This window comes from Patella vulgata, chromosome 1, assembly GCF_932274485.2.
Source record: "Patella vulgata chromosome 1, xgPatVulg1.2, whole genome shotgun sequence".
In the NCBI taxonomy this organism is placed as follows: Eukaryota; Metazoa; Mollusca; class Gastropoda; family Patellidae; genus Patella; species Patella vulgata.
In genome coordinates this window covers 15,739,481-15,762,935 of record NC_065879.2, presented here as the reverse complement: position 1 = coordinate 15,762,935, position 23,455 = coordinate 15,739,481, and the positions used below count along the sequence as shown (strand labels likewise).

The following is a 23,455-nucleotide window of genomic DNA, read 5'->3' as shown; positions in this document are numbered from 1 at the left end:
TATTTTCACGTGCACTTTAAAATAATAAGTGTGTCCTGCTGCTAGATGGAGATCTTGACTAGCTCCAGACCAATCATGTTGTCTATTATAAATAATAAATCAATTAATGTTCTTTGATAACCTCGGGAATTCATGTAAAACGTTTTCTTCTTATATCGCCGGGAAAAGATTTATAAAAAAAAATATAAACTACCCGGTTGTGCTGTTCGACGGCTTTTAGGTCCAATTATTTTACTTTTTTTTTAACAAAACCACTGTTCACATGATTCAAGTGGCTATTTCTTTTTTTCAGGGATTCCAAAGAAGAGAAAATTGCATTGTTGTGGCCTAACTGAATTTGTTTTATTAATCTTGAAACAACGTTATTTTCTTTAATGTTGTTGTGAAGATCTTTGCCATATTGTAAAGTATGCAGTTTTCTAAAATGTAATTTTAACGGCTTTAGTCCAGTATTGGAAGACGCGTGTCATAAAAAAGAACTCCGTGGCATAGAAATGAAGTGAAAATCAAGTTTAGCGTTCTATTTATCTTCTCCAACTGGGTTGGTGCTGGGACATTTAGCTCGAACATCAGCGTTTCATCTCAACTGCCATAGTTTTTTTACATGCACGTCAATGAGTACACGGAGCCTCTGATTTCCATTTCATTCTATTCTTAAGCTCTCCGCCATGCATGGTCGACAAGATCAATGATTCGGACAATGGGCCATATTCATGAAAACTAAAAATCAAATAATTTAGGAATTCTGCCCTTTTATTGGCCAATAACTTAAATTAGTACAAGGGTGTTAATCCCCAACCAATGAAATGGCGGCATTCTCAAAATATTTTACGAATTAGGCCTTTCGTTGGCCAAGAGCTTACATTTGTTAACCATCAACCAATGAAATGACTGCATCCTTAATATTTTAGCGTTGGTGTTTTAAGATTTCATGAATAATGTCCCAGGTTCTTAGATTCACAAGATAAATAGAACAGATAACATCTAGCAAGAGATAAATATTAGAACAGATAACATCTAGCAAGAGATAAATATTAGTTAGGTTGCAATCCAAAAATCAGATAGACATAGATAGACAAAGTCGATATAGCCGAATGAGCCAGATAATCATCCTGAAGACCAGCTGTTTCTTAGTTGAAAGTAACCTGACTTACACATCGCTCAAGTCGGTCGTGGTAGTAGCGAGACAGGACATTGGCCTACTAACTAGAATGTCACTGCTTCACGTCCCGGGATAGACTGAGAAGAACCGTCGTGATTTTGACTTGTCAGGAGCAGCGGCCGTGGTGCGGAAATGAAATGAAATGGGGTTTAACGTCCTACTGTTCTGCTCCTAAACTGGGCTAATGAAGACGGGCATACGCCATACAGTGTGCTATGAGGGAAATTTTGCCCGGGCAGCGGCACTACGCCTACTCTTATATCGAATTCCAACTGCCAAGGGATCTTTTACGTGCACGCCAATATGTACACGGGTCCTCGGTTTTTCGTCCCATCTGAAGGACTAGACAGCTGTCCTTGTCAGGCCCTCCGTCCTGCATCACTGACAAGGGGAAACCACGCCGGAAAATCAGGATGAACTTTCTCGGCCAATGCAGGGATCGAACACCCGACCTTCAGGCTAGAGAGCCAGCGTCTTACCCACTTAGTCACGTGATCCCACCGTGGTGCGGGCTCAGAGCAATTGCCTAGTCTTTTCTAGAAGTAGACCACTTTCCAGGCTGAATTCAAAATAAGAGTAGACCATAGCGTCACTCTCCGTGAAAATGTTCCCCACTTCTCCATTAGCCCATTTCTTTTCACTTTAATCGAGACGATGCACTAAACAACTCTGATTCACACCTACCTTCCTGTAACTTTGTAACTATGGGAACCTCCATGCTTATCAGACGAAAGGCTTCCAGTACAGGTATTGCATACCCAACCACTCGTACTTTCAAAACCAGGATTCTGAAATAAGTTCTGGGCGACCAGAAGTTCCGGCAAGAGCAGAAGTAAGAAAATCATGTCGCCCCTCTGCGTTAACCTGAGTCAGTACTTGATTTGTCTTGATAGTCGCCACTTATATCAGGATTTCCTATAAATCTTATCTTTCGAAATCTCATGGCGATAGAGGTGATAGTAGCTTAAACAGGTGCCATGATCACTGATAAAGAATTAAGACACCCACTGGAGGATAACAGATTCATCACGGCCTACTTTCATTTCCGATTTCAACTGTCGTCTGTACCGTGCATCCGAACGTTTACATCGGACCTCGTTGTTTCGTACCACCCAGACGACTTGACATCCTTCTCCCTTGTCAGGAAAATCCAGAGGTAAGCCTTTGGCAGCACAACCGGGATAGAAAGCAGAACCACTAGGTTAGTGAGCCAGTACCTTAATTATGGAGACACTGTGGTTCCCTTTGGGTAGGAACCACTGTGGTTGAATGAAAAGGACACGACGGTGGATCATTGTCTTTGTGGCTTTACACAAAAGTCTTCTAAAAGTGAGCACCTAAAATGAACATTTCACCTATGAAGACCTTGACCCTAAATTAAAACGTGCTGATTTTCTCATTGCAACCCGCGTATTATTTATCTCTCACTTAAGGTTATCTATTCTGTTTATCTTGTGAAATCTAGCAACTATCAAACTGTTTTATCCTATTGAATTCTAATTTGTTTAATTCAGGGGGCTGCCAATTTGCTATTTTATTGGTAAGAAATGAATTTCGAATTTCGCATTTGGAATTTAAAATTTTTAATCTAGTAATTTGGAACTTGTGTTTTTCCGGTCCAATCATCAGATAGGTAAACTAGCACTAATTAGTTGTGTAAAATTACAATTTATTTAAATTCTAATTTGTTTAAGAGGGGGCTGCCAATTTGCTATTTTATTGATAAGACATGAATTTGGAATTTGGAATGAGCCTTCTGGGCTTTCGTATTCGGGGTCATATGTCTGTACCTTACATTATCTTATAGGTAGTGTAATGATCAAATCCAGATACAATTTCTTAATAGCGAAAACAATGTTTCATCTTTAAACAAAAATATATTCATGAATCATAAGTTATGATCGTGATTCTCAGCTTTTCTGATAAGATCAGCTCTTTTACATATTAAATATGCAGCAATCTCGACACGATATCTAACCAGCTTAGAGAGAACAACAATTAAATGTTTTAAGATAAAATTGATTTTTAACGGGGAATAAAACCATTAAAACAATTATACAATATATAATATAACGTCGTATTAAAGTTAATGTTAGATGTTTGAACAGAACTCCATACAGCAATCCATTATCACATCATGCTTTTCTTGGATTGATTCTTCCTGAAATGTCTGATACAAATGGTACTGAGTGAGGTTTTCATGTATGCTATGCTATTGTATTGTTTTCCAAACACCATCACGTTATTAGTACTGGGTTTGGCTAGTTTCTTATTATCTCTTGTAATTACAAAAAATAATAAGAATTATCTCTTGTAATTACAAAAGGGGATCACCTGGCTAAGTGGGTAAGACGCTGGCTCGCTAGCCTGGAGGTCGGGTGTTCGAACCCTGCATTGGCCGAGAAAGTTCATCCAGGTTTTCCGGCGTGGTTTCCCCTTGTCAGTGATGCAGTTTAGGAGCAGAACAGTAATACGGTAAACCCCATTTCATTTCATTTTCATTTCATTTTCATTTCATTTGTAATTACAAAAAGCTGCCTTGACCTTGACGTCTGCTTCCAAAATGACTATTTTGACAGTTTGTAAGAGTCGTACATCTGCTTCTACAGCGTTCCATTTTCTGACTTCTTGTCATTACTGTCTAAATATAATCATTACGATTACTTTTTCATTTCAGAAATACGATTAATTACCAGCATTTATTGACCGAGGAAGTTCATCGGAATTTTCTGGCATGGTTTCTCCTTGTCAGTGGTGCAGGGCGGAGGGCCTGTCAAGGACGGCTGTCTAGTCATTCGGATGGATGGTAAAACGGGTTCCCGTGTATACATTGGAGTGCTCCTACAAGATCACTTGGCAGTTGGAATTCAATATAAGAGTAGCCCATAGTGCCGCTGCCCGGGCAAAATTTCCCTCATAGCACACTGTATGGCGTATGGCCGTTTTCACTATCCCTGTCGGAGCAGAACACTAGGACGTTAATCCCCGTTTCATTTCATTTCATTTCAATTACCAGTATCCATGTAATCATTGCCATTACTTTCTAAACGTAATCATTGCCACTACTTCCTAAACGTAATCATTACCATTACTTTCTAATTACCAGTATCCGTGTAATATCTATTATCAAATACATTCTCATTTTCAGTCAACCCGTGGATCCGTGGTGAATAAAGGGTTAGAACTTCTGCATGGCTGTTGACTACTAGCTTCAACGATTTTGAGGAGGTGATTCCAGTGTATCGCTTGAACGGAGGAATAAGGATATGGTGTGGGCGAATCTTAATAATTAATATATCTTAGGATATTCTTGGCATAGATAATAGTACATTATGAGGTGAAGTTGATTATAATTTACATGCAAATCACCTCCAAATTCCTTAGCTCACAAGTGGGTATGTAAAGGCGGCGGACCCCCATTAATTTCTCCATAATGGCCTCTATTCCCCGCTTCGACTTTCCCGCATATTTTCGTTAGGCTGAACGCTTTTCACTTCAGATGGGCCACAAATGGACATGTCTTTTGCTCGAAATTTTGTATGAGGTTGGCCACGGACAAACTTGAAGCAGCATACTAAAAACTACCCGCCATACATATCACCGTAACAAACCATGCTTAACTCCGTTGTCCTTTCGCAAACCTGGCAGAAAATTTTAATTCAACACCTGTTCTCCGATTCTAGACTTAAAACAAAATACAACGAAAATGCAAAAGGTGTAAAAAGGGAGAAAAAGAGAGGTGCTATACAAATTAGAACTATATTTCGTCATCTAGATGGTGAAATTTAATGGGGATCTGCCTCTGTGTGGTATAAACAATTTTGGTCCAATGAAGCTTGTCAACACGAACTGTAATCTGAGGGGAATTTTGCCCGGGCAGTGATGTTTCCGCTTATTTTTTGTGATACACAAACCGCATACTATTAGACAAAATTCGAAATCCTAAAAACGGTATCGGCAAAAAAGTGTAATCACTATGTACAATATGCATGATGAACAGTGGTAACAGGTGTCCGGAAGAGTAAGCCTCTCTCTCTGTCTACAATTAGCTCCGCTTGCGAACAGACACTAAGCTACTTGAACGACATTCTAAGTATTAAATCGACGATTTTAGTCGTTAACACTAAGTATATTTCCAGAATTTCAATCAAATTAGAAAAGGATGAATTAGTCTTTTTTTGTACAACAGATGTGAACCGGAGTAGGACTGCATTACAAAACAGTATACTAATTTAGGACAGAGATCTACTCTCGAAGCAGAGTACATTGTTCTATCTGTGCAGAATGATATAAACAGTCTGCAAACTGGCTGTCTCTTTAAACGTAAAATTTTCAACAGCGGGAGATTGTCATTCTGGAAATCGAAAATCATACTTTGGACAAAATCAAAGAGTTTTAGTCATTTTAAAGACTATTTTTAGTCTAGAAATTATAACAAAAACGCTTGTATTGAGAATATTATTGCTTTATTATTGAAGAAGCGGTTGGTTATCCTTGAAATCGATGTTTATTACTTTGTGGTGTGCGATATTAAAGGAATATTACTTTGTGGTGTGCGGTATTAACGCCATTGCAACAATGACTAGGTCATCCAGGTAACAATGCGAGGCTGTTAGATCACAACCATTGCAAGCGGAATTATACCAAAACCCGTGACTATTTACTTCAGCACAGTTAATAGAATTTATTCCGTCATTATCCTCATCTTTGGTAGAAAAACTGGTACCGTTCAGGTATTCTAACTGATCGTAATAATCGTAAAACAATGCCTTAATTGCCTTTGATGACGAATAGGACATTTTGTACTTTTTTGAAAAATCGCTTATTTGAAAGTTGAAATATCTCATGTATATGTATTCTTCGAGATCTAAATCTGAACCATGTATGTTCACCATAGCCATTATCATGTCGTAAGCTGATGATGACGTCAACATATGTATCTTATCTAAGCCAATGAAATGATCGCCCGCTACATCACCGAATCCGTCCTTGAACTCTTGAACATCTCTGTCAAAAAACTCCTGATCTTGCTCCAAGTTCTGCTGTATGACGGTGGCTAGTGTCCCCATGGGTATTAACCCTACTATTGGTGTACACTTGACTTGGAAAGACGGGTTTGAAATATCTGGTTGAATTTCTCTGATGCCACCATATTGACCTCGAAATGCGTTAGCCATGTCGAAATTTATATGACAGCCTGTAAAAAAATGTCAAAATTTACTTTTATCCCTGCATTCTTCATGTGTAAATAATTCTAATTAAATCAACCTGTCCATAATATCATGTATAATGGTCGTTAAAATTGTAATAAACAACAACAACATTACATTATCCATTGTGAGCTGAGTAAGACGTTAGCGAGAGAGAGGGAGAAATGGGGTTTAAGGTTCACTCGACACAAACTAGGTCATTTCGGGACTAACACATGGTTCAATTTCATTTCAATAATTCGCTTGCGCATAGGGGTCTTTAGCAGTGCACTGGGGAGGAAACCGGAGGACCCGGAGAAAACCCACTAGTTTGGACAGGCGATCCTACTCCTTGTCACGTCGATCGGGGAATCGAGATTTTTCGGTATGCCCCACCCCCCTTGTCAGTGGTGCAGGACAGGCGGACAACGTATAGTCGTTCGGATGTGACGCAAACCCGAGGTCGCGTATAAACATTGGCGTGCACGTATAAGAACCCTGACAGTTGTAGTTCGATAAAAGAGTCAATCTGGTCCAATTTCGTTTCGTTTTTAATAGTTCATAATTTCGATTTACTTCTCTTCACTATACTAAGATTTGAAACAGTTGCTAAATAACTCGTGTTCTGGTTGATGTGAGGGATTAGCCAATCAGATGTTAAGTCAAGTTCCTGTGGTGTAGCACTTTGTGGGTAAACTTTCGTCAAGATAGAAAACAAATCAAGGCAAAAGTAATATCTCCGAATGCCCACTTAGTTAATCGAATAACTAACGCTATAGGATCAAAATACGCTCGTTTCAGCCCTGACTATCGAAAGCAACATAAAAACGAATCAGATTGAGATAACAGTGGGGCATAGCACACTGCATGTCGTAAGCGCGTCTTCATTAGCCCAGAGCAGACCTCATTTTATTTTATTTCCTTTATCCATTGTTCCAGTAAAGTCATAGCGGATGTATTATCAAACGTGTGACAAATGGATGAATTCTGCGTCCTTGATTTAAAGTTGGGTCCTTACAGGTTGGAAAAACACAATTTTATAGGGGGATGGGGGCGTCAAAATATATTGTATGCAAAATAATCGACACACAGCTACCAAGATATCACAGAGACATAAGCGTTTTAGAATTCAAACGCAGAGATTGTAGTTATGAAACTCGAAAAATATAGACCTCCACTAAGAATTTGATTGCATTTGCATCGCATCAATCCGCACCTTAAAACTCCACACCAGGAATGGACTCGACAATGCTACTACTGTCACACATAGCTCTTCATGACCTACCTGAAATTTGACCAGCTGCCGTGTTGGTACTCGTCGTCTGAAATCAGAATTTTAATTATACATAGTTTTAATGTAATAAATAAGGCCATTTCGGGACTAACGCTTTGGGGTAGGGTATCAGTAGTAGGAACGAAATATTATAAGATTTTTAATTGCATTTCTATATTTCTGACATGACGAGTGTCGTAAACGCATCAGTGTTGAGTGCCTGCTCTATGATACGATGGATGTCGTACAGGGCAGTAGTGTAGAATTACTGCTTATTGGTATGAAGGGTGTAGTACACACAGCAGTGTCGGCTTACTCCCTTCTGATATGACGAGTGTAGTACACATAACAGTGATAACTTCATTACAAGACTTTTGTACACTAAGTATTATTTATATTTTTCTTCTTTTTCTTTCCATATACTAAAACTGAGGGCAAGACATGCCTACTCTTTATGGAACACCTGATGTCGAGAGAGGAAGAGAGAAATGGGGTTTAACGTCCACTCGACACAAACTAGGTCATTTCGGGACTAAGGTGTCGAGAGAGAGAGAGATGGAGATTAACGTCCACTCGACACAAACTAAATGAAATGAAATGAAATGGGGTTTAATGTCCTACTGTTCTGCTCCTATATTGGGCTAATGAAGACGGGCATACGCCATACAGTGTGCTATGAGGGAAATTTTGCCCGGGCAGCGGCACTATCGCCTACTCTTATATCGAATTCCAACTGCCAAGGGATCTTTTACGTGCATTCCAATGTATACACGGGACCTCGGTTTTTCGTCTCATCCGAAGGACTAGACAACTGTCCTTGTCAGGCCCTCCGTTCTGCACCACTGACAAGGGGAAGCCACGTCGGAAAATCCAGATGAACTTTCTCGGCCAATGCAGGGATCGAACACCCGACCTTTAGGCTAGCGATCCAGCCTCTTAACCACTTAGCCAACGTGGCTCCCTCGACACAACACTTTGACACAAACTAAGTTATTTCGGGACTAACACATGGTTCAATTTTATTTCAATAATTCGCTTGCGCGTAGGGGTCTTTGGAAGTGGGAGGAAACCGGAGGACCCGGAGAAAACCCACGAGGTTGGACAGGCGACCCTACTCCTTGTCACGTACAACCGGGAAATCGAAACCCCGCCAGTTGACTCAATGACAGGCCGTATTATACAGCGCGCAGGTGCTAAAAATTCGGCCATCCAACCCCCACCTGGTGTCGCTTGCAGAGAGAGAGAGAGGTTCAATGTCTAATCGAAACATTTAAGGTCATTTCGGATTAACTTATGGTCCAATTATATTTAAATAATTGCTTGTGCGTAGTAGTCTTTAGCAGGGGAAGGAAACCGTAAGACCTGAACAAACAACACGAGGTTGGACAAGCGATCCTACTCCTTGCGACAAACGACCCTACATCTTGCCACGTACAAATTGTGAATCGAAACCAGGTCACTTCAGTCAGTGATGACGTTACTGTTGCTCTAGGGTGTGTTCGGGTTTATAACAATCCGATTCACTTAAACCGCATAAACGTAGTGTCGATTTAGCTGCATGAATTTTAAATTTCTTAGAACTTGGCATCGAATTGTTTCATTGAAAATTTAACTATTTATTTTTATTTCATGACGTACCGTTTTAGACATCGTAAGCATAGTTGCCGTGGCTGTCGCTTCATCTGGTACTATTGCTGACATCCGAGTCTCGGTTGCCGTGGTGGTCGCTTCATCTGGTACCGTTGTTGACATCTCAGCCGTCGTACCTGTGGTGGTCGCTTCATCTGATACCGTTGCAGACATCTCAGTTGTAGTTCGTGTTGTGGTCGTTTCCTCTTCTACCGTTGTAAACATCTCAGTTTTGGTGGTCGCTTCATCTGGTACTGTTGGTGACATGCCAGTCGTGGTAGCTGTCGTGGTAGCATCATCTGGTACCGTTGTGAGTTTTGTGGTGGTTGATTCGTCTGTAATTTGCGCCTATTCCGAAAATAAAGATAAACATGGAATACAATGCGGTTTGACTTCGTAATTGTTTTTCTGCGCATACACGCCATGCAGCCTGTTACGACTACCAAGGGATCTTTAATATGCCGTCAATGATATACACGTGATCTCGGGTTTTTTCTAACTTTGTGCCTTCTTCTTTCTAAACTTATGTTGTCCAGCTTATCCTCCTACACATTGTTTTAAAAGGAAACGGAATACCAAGAACATTTTATATAACAGAAATATCACTGGGCAATTTTACTGCACCCCTGACAAAGAGAAAATAATGCGCATGATGTGTACCATAGTTTGTGTTTCTTATATATATAGAAAAAAAAAGATATATATCGGGTGGTTATTTTCAATAAAAGTATAGTAAATTTGGTATATATGGATAGTATAGACACCCAATCTTACTAGGAAAATACTGGATTGCCCAAAAACACCCATAAGCTCTGGGAACAAATGTCAGGATATCACTAATGGCAACCCAACTGTTGTCTGCTAGCTTATTGTGTGCTAGCTTGACTGTGGGAGCGGTTGTTATTTCTTGATCAAATGGTTAGGCGCTTTTGGGAACATTGAGGAGTGTCAACGAACAAAAGACATCGCAATTAAACGGCGAAAAATATAGTGGATAGAAAATATTTTAGAATTTACTTTGGCCTCTATATGTATAATAACTGGACAGTAAGAAATAAAAACTACATTCTGAAAAATGGACCCTCCCTTAATGATTTGAGGAGACAGAAATGGCGTCTAATAACAGTATATTTATAGCTTGCGGTATCTCCAGTCGAATACAAAGTTTTAAGAGGGATTTGAGGCAAAGTTTTGACAGATTAATTAGTCTGAATATGTTTTTAGTCCAAATAGATCACCAAATCACACAGTTTGAGAAATCAGACAATCTTCGCGTTAAACCTTTCTTCACTCGAGCAGACATCCCTAATCGTTGGGTTGCCAGTTAGGAAAACCCTTACATTTTTGTCCTGTATGCGCTCCATGGGAATTTTTCAGGAAATCCAGTATTCTTCTAGTAAGATTGGATGTTTCTAATTTCTACCAAAATTGCTATATTTTTATTGGAAATAACCACCCGATAAATACTTTTGTGGGAAATTATCTTTAAATTGTCAGAATTTCTAAATGCTTATGCATATTCATCAATTAGATTCAGGGCCGGCGGAAGCAAGTCTTGATTGGGGTGGGGGGGGGCTTCCATCATAGGTCCTTATAGGCGTGGGTCCAGGGGCCACAATACTTGAGTACCGGGCCTGAGATTAAAAACTGATTTAGGACAATAAATTGATTATTAACGCTTTAATTGTTCGAATGAAATAAATACAATAGATAAACATATGATCTACTTACTGCTTTTGTGGACGACAACACAGCATCTTCATCACCTGTTTTTAACTGTTGCTTCTCATTATAGTATACTTTCAGTGGTGTTCCTCCAATGTTTAGACACGGGTTTATACTGTTAAACATTAAACAAAGCCTGTGTGTGTATTGAAATTGTACAGATTTGCAGGACTCGTCCAAAGAGCACGTTGCAAAGCAATAACTTCGACTCCTGACGTGCGTTGAAAGGTAGAAATCTGTCGATGCTACTGAATTATTTGCACATCCATCAATGGCGATTCGAAAATGTGTTGTAAGTATTTTGCTTGCAGCGCATGGCATAAGATTAGCCATAAAATATAGAATTAGCAAACTGCTCATACTATTCCTTTCCATTCTTCTATTCTTCAAGACTTAGTCCACGGACTCTATTCCGATATTTAAAATATTTAGCTACGTCGTTGCTCCGCATGATTCGACCTGCATTGATTGTAAAAGACCATTAGGTAAATATAACCCATTCGGATATCCTATCTGTATTATATTTCTGTTCCTCTGTGTACATCGACATATCGGAATACCAACACCATCTTCCTTTTTTAATAGCAGATAGGGTAATAACGATTTTATCTCAAAGTTCGTATCCCATAAAATAGCAAATAGCCATTAACGAATATCTCTAAGGTTAAAGTGTAGCACACAATAAAGGTTGTAATACAATATTTTAATACAATATCTGCTTGGTATATCTGGGTCGAAATAGATATAATATAGGAGTTGCTTCTGGCATGTGCGGGAAATGGGGTCTCTCTGAATTAGGGATAATATTTTGACTTAATCAGCTGCCCTCCGCTCTATAAATTAGCTACTTCAATGACACCATAGTCTGATATTCCAAATATGATCGTAGGTTTTGACAGTCTCTCCTATATTGAGCTAATTCTTAGAAAATTGATCACCTATTAGCAGTCCCACCACTCTCCAGCCCCTCTCCCCAGTTCCCATGTTAGAACGTGTTGTTGGAATCAAGGCTGAATTGTTTGCAAGTGACCAATCAAGTAAACTTGTCCTTGGTTGAGCGCGAGAGTGAGTCTTATGTCCTAAAAACATCATGCAGATTTAGTATGAGAAGAGTGTGGCTCTCGTCACAGAACACACGCTTAGTGTAATGGATTTTATATTAAAATATTTCTAGTTATATTCAGTAACCCAGTTGGTCCAGAAAAGTAGGACGTTAAGCCCCATTTCATTTAGCGATAATGGAGACCATGGTGAAATATTAGAATTAGATTATCGAACTAGCGCGGCTGTGAATAGACTGTATTAGTAGTATTACTGATGTTGTATATTATCATAACTGTTATAAGCTGTGTATTTTACATGTATCCTGCTATATACAATGTACACTATTTCTCTGGGTGGTTCGATATCCCGGTGTCTATTTTGTTGGATTGGGAAGAAAACCCGACGTCCTATGTACACGTTAGTGCTCAAATGTCCCTCATTGCACACTGTATTATCCCGGTCGGTACAGAAATTAAGATTTTACCCCATTTTATTTCATTTCCTTGTCAGTAAACGTTATTATTCTGCACTAACTTGTAATGTATTATTCGAATTGATCTTTACCCTCTTACATCTAAAGTATTAATCTTTGAATTGTTCAACATCCTTTTACTTAAAATCATGAAATTTCATTGTTTTATCATCCATTCAACAGTCGAATTCCTCGATGCGCTTAAACAAAGATGCGATTATATTTTTACAGCATGGATTTCCCGGACAATTCCTCTGCCCTTGAAGTCCTAGATGGCGAGGTTTTGCCGGAATTTAAAATTGGAAACATTTCCACAAATATGTTTATATACCACTCACGAAAACAGATATACATTAACAATAAATATTCATAATAACACAACTTTATGGATTTACTACTTCTTGGTTTATTACATGCAACGTTTCAATACTCTTACAGGTATCTTTATCAAGCTTGATAAATCCATAAAGTTGTGTTATTATGAATATTATACCTCTACTTCTAAATGTCATTCAAGGAACAATAAATATACTTTGGATGATGAATGTCATAACGGCTGTTAGATATATTTTGGTAATTTTCGTTATGCTCTGTTTATCATCCACATACTCCGTCACAGTTGAAATATTTATGGAATTATCCCTTTAATACAAAATAGTATAATCTCTTATTTTTGATTGTATCACAGTTAAATTTGCCATGGTAAGGGGATTATGTTCTTGCTATGGACCGATGACATGTCGCAAACAGAATGGGTCTCTGAATCGAATCCGGGCACGTGGCATCATAACCCATTCTTCCTACAGTGCATGTGACAGTTGTAGAAGCTTCTGAGCAACCGGATCACATTGACATGAACGTCTTTTCAGTTCGTCCTAACGATAATCAATAGGGTTGCGATGTGGCGATCTTGGTGGTCATAACAGCTAATTAATCTTCTCAGTCGTTAGGAAATCCGTTGTTACACGTGCCGTATGCGGCATTGTCTTGTTGAAAGAGTTCTCTCTGTCGATCCAAAATGGAAAGCATGTGATGATGAAGAATTCCAACCAGGAAGCAACCACCTGTTAGGTTCACTTTCGCCGGTGTAGGAGATAGCTAAGCCCACCATAACACTATCTCTACGGAATCTGTCAACTTGCACGACGCAGCTATTGGTCAAATGGTTATCGCGACGCCTATAACACTTTGTCCTCCATCACGTCGTTGTAACAGGAAACGTGACTTGTCGCTGAACCATACTCGCCGCAAGTGTCAACTGTTACCCCCTGTACATTCGTGCATCAGTGATCACGAAAACGTCGATGTTTACGTCACTTGTGTTACAGGTGTTAGACGAGGTCTTCCACGTTGGTCCGGTATTGTACTGATTGAAACTGCTAGTACATGGGGAGCCAAGGTGACTGGGTGGTTAAGACGCTGGCTCGCTAGCCTGGAGGTCGGATATTCGATCCCTGCATTGGCCGAGAAAGTTCATCCTGATTTCCCGACGTGGTTTCCCCTTGTCAGTGGTGCAGAACGGAGGGCCTGACAAGGACAGCTGTCTAGCCCTTCGGATGAGACGAAAAACTGAGGTCCCGTGTATACATTAGAATGCACGTAAAAGTTCCCTTGGGAGTTGGAATTCGATATAAGAGTAGGCGATAGTGCCGCTGCCCGGGCAAAATTTCCCTCATAACACACTGTATGGCGTATGCCCGTCTTCATTAGCCCAGTATAGGAGTAGAACAGTAGGACGTTAAACCCCATTTCATTTCATTGCTAGTACATGTCCCAGGGGCGTGTCCCAAAGCCGCGGAATAGTGCTCTGGTGGGCGTTCATGTGCCATGCGACTGTTTGAAATGTTCCAATTCGACGGTCATAGTCTTGGCATCTTGTAACTCGTACATACGTCGAAATCTAAATGCGACATTATTGCGGGCATCGCAGCTTTAAATATTCATCACTACCCAATTCTCATCCCGACCTTTTAACGCCTGTTTCCTGCAATATACTCATAACGTGCCCCCTATGTGGGTTAAATTTGTTTAGGGCATATTTTGGCATGCTATCTCATTGCAGAAACATTAAGAAACATGTTCATTCATCAACATTGTACAATCATATGACCCACTAGATTATTTTTAAGCTAATCGCATACCACCCGATATAGAATCACTGTTACAGGATGTTAAATATCTGCGGTGAAGTGGATAAACTCTTTATTCAGCCATTATTCTGGAAGTTGAACACTTAAAGATATTTCCACGGTGAATTTGTTACACTCTATATTTAGCCATTATTCCGGCATTTTGTTGTCTTAAACAAAAGTTCCTATTGAAACAGGATGTATATTGGACTTTGGTTTTTGTATGTCCAATATATGTTATCTGGCTATAATAAAACTTAACCTTTCATTAATTTACATAATCTTCCTGGTATAATTTGACAATAGAACCATACAGAAGTAAAGAGATTAATTAAATGTGAATAGATCAATTAGGTAATTAGGCTGTACATTTAATTATATCCATCTTATTCTCTAATAAACCGATTATAGAGAAATAAAGGTATACAGGGTTTAAAATCCCCTAAAGTAGTGTTGAAGTAAAAAGTGTAAAAACATATATTAAGATTATATTTAAATATTATTAGAATATTAATAGGGTGGGAAGGGTGCAAATTAAGCAGTTAAATCTGGTTTAACCGGTCAATAAAGTAAGCTTCCATATTCCGTCTCTAGATAGTATTGTCAATATTGAATTTATAAAAAGAAAAAATACTAAATTTAATATTTAAATTCTTAGCACAAGTATTTAAATATTTAGAGACTTTCAAAACAGGATTAATTTGTAAACTATGTTGCCTCTGAGTCCCGCACTCCCCTATGTAATTCTTCATACAGTTATTGCAAACAAGAACATAAATTAAATTTTTAGTACTACAATTCATATTATGATTAATTCTAAACGTATAATTAGTATTAGAAAAAGTGAATTTAGTATTAATAATCATATGTTGGCAACATTTACAAAGTGGGCTATGGCACTTAGAAGTAGAAAAAGGTTCCATTTCTAGAAGCTTGAAACTTAGCATTAGTGAGTAATTTTTTGAGGCTAGGGGGCTGACGTTTACTATTAATTAAATCTATGCCATAAAATTGATTATTAAGATTATCATTAGAAAGGAGAACATTCTTAGTATCATAAATATGTTGAAAATAATTATTATGTCGAGGATTATATGTCGAAATAAAGGTAATACAAGTAGAAATATTCTTTTCTTTTGGCGTTCTTAATACTTCAGTAGTTAGATCCCTAGCTTTTTCAATATCTATATTAATAACCTCAAGTGGATAATCTTTTTATAATAAATTGGATCTCAACTCATCAAGTCGTCGAATTCTGAGATCTTCGTCTAAAATTATAGTGTATAGTTTTCTGGCAAGAGAAAAGGGTATAAAATTTTTAACATGACGGGGGTGACATGACTTATAAGATAAATAATTTTTAGTATCTGTTTCTTTGGAGTAAATATCTGTAACGATTCGATTATTAAATCTCTTAACGAGAACATCTAAAAAAAAGCGATTTCCGTGTAACTAGTTTCAATAGTGAATTTAATATTAATATCTAGGTCATTTAACGTTTGGTGCAAATCTGCTATGTGGCCAAGATTAGTTTTCCAAATGAGGAAGACGTCGTCTAAATATCTTTTAAATTTGTCTTCCATGTAGTTTCTATAGTTAATACCAAATTTGTTTTCAGTTATTGTATAAAATTGTTCTAAGAATCCCATAACGAGGTTGCTAAGGTCAGGTGAACACACTGAGCCCATAGCACAGCCTTTAATTTGTATAAAATTACGTTTTCCAAATTCGAAAGTAGTATTCCTCAGAATGATATCGATAGCTTTTAAAATAAAGGTTTTAGAAAAACGGGGATTTCGAAGTACATGTAATCTATCTATCCAATAACTGACTGCCTCCAGGCACAAATTATGTGAGACATTGCTATAGAGACTACAGTCATCCAATGTTACAAATATTTCCTCATCGTTTATTTCCTGAGGCATATTAAAGTAACATCAGCTAGATTAAAATTTCAATTTAATTCGGTACAGTCTAAAAATTAATAACAGTCTTAATAAAACAATATTTGGTCAATAATTATGCAAATCAACCTACTCTGACGCTCGTTTTGGCCATTTTAAAGTCTTCATTAGTTTCTTTTGATTTCACGCCAACATCTTAATACGCCTGAGATTAATGAAGTACAATCCGACTTCTCTCTTTAACATTCAAACTGCATCTCGACGATATAACATCCGTTGCTCTTTTATAACCCACGTATATATTAGGTTGGATTGGGAATTTACCACAATTCTCCATCATTTATCGACCTTTTGCAAGCCAAGAGAAATCGTTCAACATTTAATTTAGAATATATTGAGAGCCAGAACCAGACACTACCCGGAGATAATTTATTTACAGCAGCTTCAACATTAGATACAAGGTAAGTCAACGATGGATCACTGATGTCAATGATATTGGGTGGTTTAACAATTGGGTTTTAGATCATAAAGTATGTCACTGAGTCAAGTCGTTTCGATTCCAAGCTTGTACGTGAAAAAGGGGTAGGATCGCATGCAAAACATCGCGGGTTTTCTTCGGGCTGTCCGCTTTCCTCCCACTGCTAAGGACCCCTCAGTGATGGTAAGAAATGCCTACATGGCAGTCTGAACATTTTAACCGACTGAATACGGTATTAATTTATCGGTGGCGTGCTCTCTTTTTATTTTTCAGGCAGTATGATGTATAAATCAGTTTGTCTTTTATTTCTTCTAATGAATAACATGGTGTTTCCCAATATTCTGCACTTTACCAACACTTGGCCAGATTTCGACCTAACCAATGATGTAAACCTCCATCCTCCAGTTCGTTCGTATTACTTACACATTTTAAAAAACCAAATTCGTCCGGACAGAAAACGTCCGCATTTATAACTTATTGTCCTTGTTTGCGTCACATTCCGATTCTTTGAATCTTCGTTTCGGGTTAAACGTATATATCAAATATGTCTGTATTAGTATTTTATTTGAAATGTGTTTAACCAGTTCTGCCACATATCTTACATTGGTGGACACAACCATTGTCCTTTAAGTTGACCTTCAAATGCCACTCGGCCTCTGTTGACAGGAAGTTACGCATTATGAATTGAAATATGATAGTCATGTGATCAACCCTTATAGACTATATATTTGCTTTGCATACGCAACCAGGTAAAACGTCGTGCTGCGTTTTGAGTTCAACCATGGTGGAGCAGGAATTAAACATGTTTATATACGATGTTTTTTAGCTCATGGGTTTATGGGGGCGATTGCTGGGGGCATGTTCTGTGCCAGATGTAGAACGCCGTGGTGTAAACAACGATGGTGTTTTTAAACTATAGAGTAATTTTGGGGTAAGTCTAGATGATATAGTGCTTTCGCAACACAACCCATCCTTATTAACCGAGGACCCGGGGGATATTTGCGGTACCGGATCGATAGAGAGACATCAGGGTCCTCCAAATCGCCCCCCCCCCCCCCCACAAGAAAATTCTAGTCGCGTAAAATTCCGGAGTGCTGGCTAGATCTGAAGAGTTCCGAACTATTGGGCGTTGGAAAGGTCGCTCCTGGTCAGGCTAAATCACGCCACGCCACCCGAGAAAAAAGATACCTTTCTTACAATCACCTCCATGATTTTTGTCATTCATCAGTAAGGGACGTTTTACAGTCGTAAATGCGGAATGTGATGGAGCCCCAACAGGTCTGGGAACAGTTTAATCCGGGCATAGATCTTTGGATGTAAGGATCACCATCAAAAGTTTTTTTACCTTTAAATTTACGCCCTAATCGGTCTGTTGTGACGTTGCATCATATGGCGTCGATAACACGTTCGTTATTTACATCGAATGATGTAATACAAACTGGTTCGGGCATAATTGGCGCTTTTAGCCCAATTTACAATTATATGTACTATTTCATCTAACCCTGTAACCGTTTTCGATCCTAGTGTTGACCGATAAAGTTTATGTGGATGTTCCTGTATATTTTCTAATAATTTAAGAAATAGTTTTAGAAATTAGAGTGAACACTAGAGCTAACTTTAAAGGGGCTAAATCGCTAATATTTGGAACCTAGAAATTGACACAAATGAGTCGCAACGCATATAATAATGTAATATGAATGTATATAAACTGATTTACATTCAATCTTTTCTGTTTTCACTATAATTTCTAATCATTTATGTTCGGCGAAATACGCCAGAAGTCTCAATTGAATGGCAATGCCTGGTTATTCCAGTCTACACCGATAGTATTTATTGCACATGCTCTCCAGATAAGAATATGGCGTCACCGTTTGACTTGACATGTGGAATATGCCTAGCCTCGTTTTTCAAGTCCCTTATTACAAATGACGCTGAAACGCATTATGGTACACGATTCGTGTACCAATGGTAAAATGTTTATTTTGTCTTAAATATTGGATATCAGAAGCCCATCTCTTCCCGGTAAGATCACAACATCAATGTCGATTTTAACTGACAAATAATTGGTGTTTTCAATGGTGAAGATTTTGGATGATATTGAGTTCCAGACTTAGCTACTTTAAATATAACTTGATTTTTATTTTTCTTCACAGATTTACTGGTTATTGTTAGAATATTATAGATCCCGTCTGGATTAGATCCCGCTACAGTCAGTGTCGATGCCGTACACACTTTTGATTTAGTCTTAAGAGCTACCTACTGTTAATTACTAAATAGTATACACTATATTATATAAATTATTTGGATAAACTGTTTTAAATGCTTAGTATCTCCTGTGTTGTATACATGTTTTATAGGAGTATAGTGTCGTCAGCATGTTGGTCCTTCCGTTCACAATTTGTAGAAATGCCCTATACAAGTACAAGTCAGACAGGCGTGCAGGCTCGATGACAATTAGGGGGGGGGGACCCGAAATGCCCGACAGCTGCACCGGTCTTCCTCGAGGAAGAAAATTTGGTTATATTTGACGGGTGCAAACACGTTTTCCTGCTATTTCAGCCCGTGAACAAAGCAACTTCAAAAAGTGGTCTAATAGAGCCTAATTAAGGTGGCTGACTCGAATTCCAATCAATCGTTTACAGTCCACGAAAACTGGACCGTTGGGAGAAAATTTTGAAAATTTAACTGCCGCAAACACGTTTTCCTGCTATTCCAGACTGTGATTACAGCAACTTCAATTTGGTCCAATATAGCCTACCTGGCTGACCCGAATTCCAAACAACCAGTTAATAGTCGCGGGGTGTGGGGGCCACACTTTCCGGAGAAAATTTTGAAAATTTAATCACCGCAAATGCGTTTTCTGTTATTCTAGCCCGTGTAAGCAACTCCAAAAGTATCAAATGGTTTTGTAACCGAAAACCAATTATGAATTCCAACCATGCAATCAGACTGTTGCAGCTGCATTCACAAATAATAATCGATGCCCGAAAAATGTCGCACAAAGTAGAGTGGCTCAATTAAACGAAAAGTAAAATTAGTTTTTTATTAGGGCTCGATGACAATATTAGGGCACCAAAACTAGAAATGCCCGAAAATATTTCAGGTTTACAGACAGCTGACCTTGTATGGACCCCCCAAGAAATGTTTTGAATATTTGACGGCCGCAAACGCGTTTTACTGCTATTCAAGCCCATAAAATTAGTGTTTTATTAGATTTCGGACACTTTATTTTGCTAAGTAGATGAAATAAAAAATTGTTTTCACTTTACGCGTCTGCCCGAAAAGTCAGCTTGCCCGAAAGTCAGCTGCCCCCCCCCCCCCCCCGGCCCCCGCCCCTGGCTAGTACGCCTATTAGTTAGAGGTTTTGAGATTTTAATTACATCTGCTGGGGTTGTCTGCTTATTAGTAGAACACTTATCGACTTTAACTTATTTTTCAAAGATGCTGGAATTAATTAACTGGCTAGTCTTAAGAGGTGGGGGTGTCCTTATCAAGGCGTGTAACGCTATTAAGCTGATTTATTGTTCCTGTCACCAGAAGCGTGTAAACTCTACAGGTCATGCGTCTATTTTATGCGGAGGTGCTGTTCCTGTCCGCGAAACTCTTTAATCTTTCGTCTGCTAGTCATACAGTGGGACTGTATGGTTAATTGCCCTCGGTCACAAATACCCTCCGGACATGCCCATTTGAATAAGACAGTTACATACTGTAGCGTGTTTGTTTCCCTTCCGATAATATTGGTGCATATCCGTATGGCGGTATATTAGATTCAATATTCTAACATGCTATCGTCTAATTTCTTACTTCTACTCATGTAATTTCTAACTTTCATTCATGTAATTTATAAATTATAATCCATAATCGTATAATCCAACTTCTTTTTATGTTCAGTGTAAATTTTAATTCTGTTTCATCTTATTTCTATTATTGAGGCGAAAAATGTCTAGTCGCTTTACATGTTAAGCATGAAGACAAGTGCAGGATTTGAAGAATTTTATTTGTTTTGTTTTTTTACAGCCAATTAATATTTATATACTGTTGGTCTATATTAACACAGGGTACAATTTTATGGATACACAGTTACTGAGTTTAATACTAAGCGACCTTTCGGCGAGGATATCTCTCTCTCTCTCTCTCTTTCTCTCTCCGCATTTGTCGCATAACGTGCCACAACGTGCGTTAAATTTGTTAAGGGGAGAAATGAAACGGGGTTTAACGTTCTACTGTTCTGTTTAGGAGAGATTTGGGCATGTTATCCTATTGCAGAAACATTACGAAACATGTCCATTCATCAACATTAACGTTCTACTGTTCTGTTTAGGAGAGATTTGGGCATGTTATCCTTTTGCAGAAACATTACGAAACATGCTCATTCATCATCATTGTAAAAAAAAAAGACATTTTGTCAGATCAAATCATGTTCTTCTTTCCATATCACCTATGCGTTTCTGTTTTGAGAGAATATAATATTACTAATTTAAAGAACAAAATATATGTAACATCTTATTATCCATTCAAAGACTGGGCGCGGTTGGTTTATATAAATCAATAACAGTATTGACACTTTTAAAGATAATTGTCTTTGATCTATCTAATAGTTTAGCTTATCAATAATTTTTTACATTATTATGCTTATCTATCCTTTGCTATATTTTATTAGACATTTAAAATATATTATATTTAAATAGATGTTAATGGTAATAACATAAGCCTGATGTAAACTTTGTTGACTTTACTCATTAGAGTTTATAACTATTAATGTTATAATAAGCAGATCTATATTTTAATTGCACGCATAATTTCAATTCCGCTCGGTGTTTATAATCAATGCAGCTCGCCATGCAATAAGCCCGCCGCCATTTTGTTTCCTCGAAAATTTATTGATAAGCCCTTTATTAAATCCGACCCAATCTAGACCGGGACATGATCAAGTGTTGATAATTTGATTTTGTTTTATTAATTAAATGCTAAATAATCAATCTGAATACATATAAGTGTGGATCAAGTCGTGATAAATTTGATATTTCATCGAAAAATGCTAATTGCGCATCGGGACTTTAATTGCTGGTATTCAATATTTTCTACTGTATTTTTATACATTGTTGACGTTACAAATTGGAATTTATAGCTTATTGTTTTCCCAAAGAGCAGATCTATACTTTAACTAATTGCAGAAACGAAATGCATCGGGTTATGTTCAATAATATTCCATAGTTTTTACTGTTATTTATACAACTCATTTTAAGATAATATTAAAGAGTTATTCACCTTCATCGAGTAAATAATTATGAACTTTTTTTTATAAAATTTAAAATAACTTTGTTCCATCTTACTACGTCTGATTCTGTTTCCTGAAACTACGCATCCAGTATTTATCATGTATGTACATGCATGTGTGTATTATTCGCCTTGACTATCTTTGATTGATATCTAGCACGATACGACACACACACCTGAAATATCCCCTTCACAAACACATTGTCCCCGTCACAAACACATACACGCCCTCTTTCCCGCCACAAACATACACACCCACTTTACGGTCAAAAACCACATACACGTCCACTTTCCCACCATAAATACACGCAACGCGCAATTTTCCCCTTACAAACACACATACGTCCCGAAGCAAATACAACCTCCTCTTCCCCCCTTCATTACCGCACTTGAAACACATACACACCCACTGTCCCCTAACAAACTAATACAAGCTCACTTTTTCGTCACAAACACAAAATGTACACTTTATCGTCATGAAACGCATACACGCCAACTTTGCAGTCAGAAACAAATATACGTGCACTTTCCCCGTCACAGATACGCCCACTTTACCATCACAAAATCCTGGATAGTCATCATTTTATGATTCTCGATACTACATGTATGTTATCGCTTTAATTTTAAAATCATATCCAAACCTTTTAGCGTCCAATATATAGGCCTATTACAACATATATTATTTGTAAAGCTTTATGCAAATATTTTGTAAGTGTGGTCGATCTTTAAGTTTAAAACTTTATTCAAACCTGTTAACCCGGCTTTTATATTACCACATTTTTAAAGATAACCGCACAAAGCATGGATAAAAAAAACATCGAAAAATGCTGAATATCAACAAGGTTAATCCCCTCCCATCATAATCACCAAATTTAAAATTCAATACGGCTCATCCTCTAGCTGAAAATCAATAGTATGCCTGCACTCACAATTCAAATGGTTCACACCAAATTTGAAAAAAAAATAATCTTTTAAAAACAGTTGCCTCTATAGCGTTCAAAATTATTACGACAAAGGAGGCATTACTACATGCAAAAGGTGCCCTCATATTATGTTTCAAACTAAAGTTGATCATAAATCTGTTAAAAATTGTAGCCTCGCAATTGTTTTCAGAAAAGTGAAGGTAGCTTCAGAACAGACCCCACACCAAGTATGGAAACTATCATTTGAAAC

At 38.0% G+C, this 23,455-nt stretch overlaps 1 long non-coding RNA gene and 1 other non-coding gene across 2 annotated transcripts; one reads left to right on the top strand and one right to left on the bottom strand.

Annotated features, from left to right (window-relative positions):
* Window positions 1–5,632: 5,632 nt before the first annotated feature.
* On the bottom strand, window positions 5,633–9,475 carry LOC126822299 (uncharacterized). The gene is made up of 3 exons (XR_008789423.1): window positions 9,263–9,475; window positions 7,637–7,673; window positions 5,633–6,359 (listed from the first exon to the last, which is right to left on the bottom strand). It is a non-coding gene; the product is annotated as an uncharacterized LOC126822299 (transcript).
* Window positions 9,476–16,797: 7,322 nt separating this feature from the next.
* LOC126822934 (uncharacterized) lies at window positions 16,798–19,331 on the top strand. The gene is made up of 4 exons (XR_007681071.2): window positions 16,798–16,988; window positions 17,279–17,413; window positions 17,832–17,936; window positions 19,159–19,331. It is a non-coding gene; the product is annotated as an uncharacterized LOC126822934 (long non-coding RNA).
* Window positions 19,332–23,455: the final 4,124 nt, after the last annotated feature.